The 7,802-nt window shown below is 43.0% G+C and overlaps 1 long non-coding RNA gene across 1 annotated transcript in view; it reads left to right on the forward strand.

Moving 5' to 3' along the window:
- LOC125482351 overlaps nt 1-6,401 on the forward strand; it is a 6,757-nt gene extending 356 nt beyond the window's left edge. Inside the window, exons 2-3 of the long non-coding RNA XR_007261616.1 lie at nt 5,126-5,286; nt 6,270-6,401. This is a non-coding gene — a long non-coding RNA (uncharacterized LOC125482351). The remainder of the gene's footprint in view (nt 1-5,125; nt 5,287-6,269) is intronic.
- The last annotated feature ends 1,401 nt before the right edge of the window (nt 6,402-7,802 follow it).

The raw sequence follows: 7,802 nt of genomic DNA on the forward strand, positions 1-7,802 counted from the left end.
CCCCCCGGGGTGAGAGAGATTATTTTCTCATTTTCTGTGCTGCTTCTAATCCTTTAGTCATGGGATGGCAGGATTGTAATTGTGTGAGGCAGCCAACTCTGCCTGTATTGCATCATGTGGTTATTGTTCAGATCTCAACAGTGAATGCTGTAATGAGGTAGAATCAAACTAGGTATCTGTTCCACCATGTTTTTGTGTTGATGTTACCTTGACTTGAATATGAAAACTGAATAACCTTCAGTTTCTCCACTTGACATTATTGTACTCTGATTGTTTTAACCTAACCCAGAAGCAAGTGTTTTGAAAGTTTGATTTTTTAAGTTTATTTTTATTTATTTTAAGTTGATTTTTTAAAGTTGCACTGATATATAGATTTTCACATTTCAGAAAGACCAGAGCTTCGCCATGTTTTTCACTTAGACAACAGTAGGCATTGCAGACATTCTGTGCAAAATGAGATCTTACAAAAATAAGTTATTCTGGTTTTGAAGGATTTCTGATCAGGATAGTGGGATAAATCTGTTGTTTGTGTAGTATTCTAAGACGTTGAACATCCAGATGAACCGTTTGAACTGGCAGCCAGAGCCATGATTTAGTACGATTTGCATAAGACAAGACATAACTCGGCCATGCGGTTGATTAAAAGTGAAGCTGTGGACTGTAGAAAGATATCAGTGGACTACTCAAGTGGGTGGAATAGTAACAAATGGATTTTAATTCTGCACTTCTCTGAACTGCATTTGGAGAAGATCACCAATACACAATAAGTGATACTTTGCCAAAGTGTAAAACAACCATGGACCTTGGAGTGCGTACCAATAGATTCCTGAAGATGGCAGGATGGATAAGATACGAAAACAGAAGTTGCTAGAGAAACTCAGCAGCACTGGCAGTATCTGTGAGCAAAACCAGTTAGTGTTTCGTGTCCATTGTTTCTTCTTTTGAACAGGTTATAAGGAGTCTAGATGGACTGGATCTCTTGAATTGAATTAGCATTATTATCATATACTTAAGTACAGTGAAAAGTTTACAGTCGCCACATTACAGCGCCATCTTAGGTACAAAGGTACCTCAGTACAGATATTCACGATCAAATTCTTAGGGGAAAAAATTAGAAAAGTAAAGAAATAAATAAAATCCAAAGTACTGCGGATGCTGTAAATCAGAAACAAAAACAGAAACTGCTGGAAAAGCTCATCAAGTCTGGCAGCATCTGTGATAAGAAATCAGAGTTAATGTTTTGGCTCTGGTGACCCTTTGTCAGAACTGATGGTAGCTAGGAAAATATTAGTTTATATGCAGAAGATAGGATGGGGGGAGGGGCAAAGGAGTAAACAATAGGTGGGAATTGATCCCAAGGAGAGAGAATGTTATCCACTCCTTTTTCTGTTTAACCAAAGTGGCTAGGAGGGTGAATATCTGTTAACGGAGATTGTTAGTGGCTAGCATTGGGTTGTGTGTAGCAGCAGACTGTGTGATATCAAGGCCTGGTATGGGGGCGCTAGGCCACAGGAGAGTTCAAGCCCTAAAATTGTATGAACTTGATATTGAGTCCAGAGGGCTGCAGGGTCCCCAAGCGAAAAGTTACGTGGTAGTCTTCCACCTTGCGCTGAGCTTCAGTGGAATGCTGCAGCAAGCCTGAGACAGATGTTGGCCAGGAAACAGGGTGGTGTGTTGAAGCAGCAGGCAACTGGAAGCTCAAGGTCATTTTTGTGGCAGAACACAAGTGTTTTGCGACACAGTCACCCAGTGTACACTTCGTTTCCCCAAAATAAAAGAGACCGCATCATGAGCAGCGAATGCAGTAGACTAGACTGTGTGAAATGCGGGTAAAGCACTCCTTCACCTGGAAGGTATATTTAGTCCCTTGGATAGTGAGGAGGGAGGAGGTAAATGGGCAAGTGTTCCAAGTTCAGCAATTGTAGGGAAAGGTGCCATGGGGCTGTGGGGGGTGTTGGGAATGAAGGAACGGTGGGCCAAGGTGTCCCAGAGGGAAAGGTCCCTGTGGAAGATGGACAAGGGAGGGGAGGGGAATATGTGTCTGGTGGTGGCATCTCACTGGAGGTGCTGGAAATGGCGGCTAATGATCTTCTGGATGTGGATGCTGGTGGGATGGTAGGTAAGGACAAGGGGAACCCTATCACTGTTGCGGGAGGGAAGAGAAGGGGTGAGGGCACGAGATGGGTCAGACCCGGTTGGTAACGGTGCTGGGCAATCCTCCGTTGAGGAAGAAGGTGGACATTTTGGAGGATCCCTTGTCGAACTTGGCATCATTGGAATGTATATGCCAGAGGCAGAGGAACTGGGGAAAATGGAATAGAGTCTTTACAGGAAGCAGGGTGCGAGGATGTATAGTCCAGGTTACTGTGGGAGTCGGTGGATTTGTAGTGGATGTCAGTGGCCAGTCTATCCCCAGAAATAGAAACAGACTTCGAGGAGGGGAGGAGTCAGAGATGGGCCAGGTGAAAGTGAGGGCACAGTGGAAACTGGAAGCAAAATCGATAAACCTTTCCAATTCCAGGCGAGAGAGGGAAGCAACACCGACGATATCATCGAGTGGGGGCCAGAATAGGACTTGCAACAATGTTCCACTTACGCCACAAAGAGCCAGGCATAACTGGGACCCATGCGAGTACCCGTGGCCACCCCTGTGACCTGAAGGAATTGAGAGAAAGTTGTTGAGGGTGAGGACAAGCTTAGCCAAGCAGCAGAGGGTGGTGGCGGGTGGGGACAGTTCAGGGCTTTGCTGCAGGAAGTAGAGGAGAGTCAGAGACCATCCTTATGGGGGATGGGCATGTAGAGGGATTGCAAGTCCATGGTGAAGAGGAATCTGCAAACTGAAAATTCTGAAACTGGTGTAAGGCATCAGAGGAACTGTGGACAGAGACTGGACCAGAAGAGGAAAACCTGAGTCAAGGTAGGAAGACGGAAGAACTCAGCAAGCTATGCAGCATCTGAAGGAAACGTTTCGGGTGTTACCCTTCTTCAGGACTGGCTTTACCTGGCGCTGACGATGTTACCAAGCAGGGTGACGAAACGTCTGCAACCAAACACATTGGCTCGACGAGCAAGTTTACAAGTTCATCCACAACCCGAACTACAAATCTTTCCAAAAACTTTAAATGCGAGACTACAACAGCACCACCGTTATTGGTAGGCTTAATAACAAAGTCAGGGTTGGAGCTGAGTGCATGGAGTGCACTCAGTTCGGGGAGATAGGTTGGAACGGGTGACGGGGGGGATGCCGAGAAATTGAGGTGATCAATGTCACGTTGATAGTTTTCGATGAACCGGTTGAGTCAAGGTAAAAGGCCAGGGGGAGTGGTCCAGGTGGAGGGGAGAGTGTTGGAGGTGGGTGAAGTGCTCTGTGGGACAGGGAGAGGACTCTTGCCCAAAGAAATGGGCACACGGACAAAGACGCCCAAAATTCATTAAGGTGGAGACGCAGAGGGTTAAAACTGGAAGCTTTGCTAAGTACAGAATGTTCAGCATCAGAGAGCGGACGGTTAGGAAGGACGGTGAATACGTGACAATAGGTGGGGTTGAGGGAGGGGATGGAGTCAGAGGGAAGGTTAGGCAAGGAAGGTTCCAGAGGGCGGTGGGTATCTCTGAGTAACCAGGAGGCATAAATTTAAAGGTGACTAAGTGATGTTGAAAAATTTCCCCTTGATACTTATCACCAGAGAATGATGGAAGATCAGGAATTCACAGTCTGAAAGAGTGGTTGAGGCAGAAACACTCAACATTGAAAGATATACCTGAAGCTACATCACCTACAAAACCAGAGTTGATGATTGGGAATTGGGATTAGGCTGGATGGAGACAAGCAGGACAGCATAACACCATGGGCTCCTGCAATTTCTGTGAATGCTTTTTGCAGCACAGCAATCCCTCAGTACTGACCTAGACCACCACCCCCCCAACTCTAACTCCATTACAATTCCTCTAGTTCTGAGGCAAGAGTCTTACCAAGTGAGGCAAGCTGTTAGTTTTAGAACATAGAACAGTACAGCACAGTACAGGCCCTTCGGCCCACGATGTTGTACCGAACATTTACGCTAAACCTAAGGTCTGTCTAACTTCACCGCTACCTTATACTATCATCCATATGCCTATCTAATAGCCGCTTAACTGCCCCTAATGAGGCCGACTCCACTGCCCTCTCCGGCAATGCATTCCACGCCCTGACCACTCTGAGTAAAGAACCTACCTCTGACGTCTCCCCGATATCTACCTCCTTTCACTTTAAGACTATGTCCCCTTGTAAAAGCTACCTCCACTCTAGGAAAAAGTCTCTGGCTGTCTACTCTATCTATACCTCTGATCATTTTGTACACCTCTATCAAGTCACCTGTCATCCTTCATCATTCTAAAGAGAAAAGCCGTAGCGCGCTCAACCTTTTAGTGGAACAAGTGAATATTTTGTAATGACATTGTCAGGGTATTGTATCCAGTGATGTACTGTATCACATTTATGTTGTTCTGACTTTATCTCTTTCTCTGTCTCTCTCTCTGGATCTCAGAATTATGAAACGCCCTATTTTCCCATCTCTTTCCTTTTGTAGAGCAGCTGCAGGTTTTTCAAGATCCAAGGTCACCATTACTTCCATTTGATTTATCTTATTGCTCCCATTCTTTTTGATTTCTTGTGGTAAAGGGTGTAATTTTTCATCTGGCTTCCCCAATTCTCTCATATACTTTTGAAATTACATCATTTTATGAATGAATGATGCAATTGTAAATGTTTGTAACTGTACCACAATAGAGACATAGACTGAGCTGATCTCCTGTAATCGATCAAGATGATGAAGCAAGCTATGATCAGAGATCTGTGTGTACTATTAGAAGAGATATCACACTTTTGTCAAACAATGTCCTTCATTGAAGAATAAACATTTTTACTTAGAGCTGGCTTAGTGCAATAACCAAGAATCCAGAATAGAGGAAAGCACAAACGTCTTTCCAAGCAAGTATTCATTTTATTAATAACCTCCTGAGCTCTCTGGTTCTCATTCTCCTCATCAGAGTCTCTAATATGGGTTTTTGGGGAGTAGTTCAGCAATATTGTACACCGAAAGTATGACGCACCTGCTACATCTGATATGTCTCTTTGCTTTCTTGACAGTTACGATCAGAATTAAATGCTGAGACATCATGTTGGCAGCAAAGTTCACCTGTCTGAGGAATTTACCAGCTCTGAGCCTGAGGCCTGTTCTCACCCAAGGGGGTCCAGCATGGAGGAGCTGCAACCTTAAAGGCACTCAGTGGCTTCTGCAGCCCAAACAAGTGAGTTTGTTTGTCATTAAACAAGATTGTGATACAGTAACAATGAATATGCTCAGTCCACTTAAGTAAGTGTGAAAGTCAGCCAATGCCTCTTTTGAAGAAAACTAGAGAAGTTGGTGTTCCCATGACATTGGCTATAACAGGATAGATATGACTGGATTAAAAAACAGCAATTCTGCTGCAGTGGTTTCTCAACCCAGTACTGAGAAATTACTTTGGATCCAACATGGGGACATGTGGTCCCCTTCATATTTCTCATGTACACTGACAGCTCTGAACCCTAACCTCACTACCAATGATCTCATGTGCTTTTATGCTCTGTTGTAAAACTAAGTCACTGATTTCACATCTTGTTACAAATGCTGTTCCCCACCACAGAAACAGTCCATCTCCCTGGCCAGTGCGTCAAACAGCACTCATCTGTTCCCAAGCTTAACATTCTATTCAACACTCCATATTCTTTCATTCACAAAGACTATCTACATGCAGCTCTACTCATCTCTACGCTTGCTTCAGCTTACCTGTGGCTTAGAAAGGGAAGCCTGAGTTCAAGTCGCACCTGTTCCAGAGATTTGTATTAATATATTGGCTGATGTTTCTCAGTGTCTCAGTCCCGCAATTATTTTAATAGGGTTCTGTACCTCTACTTGTTTGGTTCTCTTCCAGTGATAGTTAAGGTAGTTAACTATAGTGGCTTTCTGTGGGCTGTAAATTAACTGGCTTTGTAGAGATGTAGCAAAAGGTGTACGCAGGTGTTAGTTAAAGACTGCAATGATTGCTGCGTTTAGATCCAGAAAAGTCACTCTTCAATACTGGTAACTGTGTTGATTTTATGTATTATGAACTTGAGATGTTTCTTGAACTTGTCTGTTTATTTATCAGTGTGTCATCCCCTAACTCTCCTTCTGTTTGAATGTGTGTCTTTCCCACTTCACAATATTTTACTGGTTCAATAGCAATAACCACCAGCTTTCCTGTTCCAGAATTATGCCACCAAGTCACGTGTTAACGTACGACAGACAAAAACAATGCGTGAAAAGATGAAGGAAGCAGTGTTGAGCCCTTCATTGGAAACTGCAGCAAGATGTAAGACTATGTTTCAAGAGCTTAGCCTTTTTAGACAAGGACTGTAGTTTAAGAGCAAAATGATGTTTGAAGCAATTGGAAAATACTGCACCATGAAAGAAATATACTTATGATAGTCTGACACTATGATGATATAAGGCACAGGGAAATGGAATACCTTGTGTCCACTTGATGTCTGTGTGTTATGTTTAGCCTTGGACTGTCATCTCCCATCAGTTTAAGCTTTTCCCAACTACCTTTATACTGATCCTAAGATAACGTAAAGAATAGAGCCACAGTAGGTCCTTTAAAACATGTTGTGCCTTTGAACAATATCATGGTTGGTTGTCTATCTCAACTCCATCTTCTGCAATACCCCCATAACTATTAAGATTCTTGTCTGTCTCGAATATGCTCAATGACTGTGCATCCACAGCTCTCTGTGATTAAAAAAAATCCCAAAGATTTATGATTCTTTGGGTGAAGACATCTCAGTCCCAAATGGTCGACTTCTTATTCAGAGACTTTGTCCCCAGCTGGAAGAAGCACCTTCTCATCAACCGTCCTGTCAAGTCTCATAATAACTTTATATTTTTCAATCAGATTTATCCTCATTTTTCTTCTTTCCAGGGATGATGTCCATCATCCAATCTTATGTTCATTAGTATTCTTTTGATTGCAGAGAATTACTTCCTAATGTGCATGGAGCGTGAAAATTCATATTTCTTGCTAATATTTTCTTAATGGCATTTCACCAATGAGTGACCACTCTATGCATTAAATTCACCCTTAAAGTTCTTGGCCGTGCTTCTTATTTTCAATGGAGCTATCACAACACCCTTATAATATCTTTTGATCAGTGACCAGGCTCAAAGCAAGAACTTTAGTTTCTCCCTGCAGATGCTGTCAGACCTGCTGAGTTTCGGCAATAATTTTTTTTTCTGTTGCCTGTAATACATGGATTAGTTTTCCTCTATGCCAAAGTTTCTTCCCCTCGGGATTTACCTTGAATTTTGCTGAATTCTTCCAATATTGACAGCTGTACAGGACTTTCCAAACTGTAGCTCAATCGGTTAGCACCTTTGTACTGAAAGATTGCTAGCTCAAGTTTGCTATCTGGGAATAATGTTTCCACCATCTTCACCCCATTGACACGTTAGATTTGGATGTGGAAAAACGTTCCTCAAATGGTGTAGTTAGACTGGGTATTATGTAGTGAGAAAGCAATAATTAGCAGCTTAGATGTGCGAGGGTCCTTGGGGCAAAGGAAACATAACTTGATGATGTTAAGTGACATAGTTGATTCTGAGATTAGGGTCATGAATCCAAATGAAACTGTGATGGTATGAGGCATGAGCTGGCTGTTTTAAATTGGGAGCATTCCTTAAAGGAATCACAGTGGATACACAGTGGCAGACATTTAAAGAGTGCATGGATGAACTGTATGAATC

Source organism: Rhincodon typus, unplaced genomic scaffold, assembly GCF_021869965.1.
Source record: "Rhincodon typus isolate 14 unplaced genomic scaffold, sRhiTyp1.1 hic_rhity00009090, whole genome shotgun sequence".
NCBI lineage: Eukaryota > Metazoa > Chordata > Chondrichthyes > Orectolobiformes > Rhincodontidae > Rhincodon > Rhincodon typus.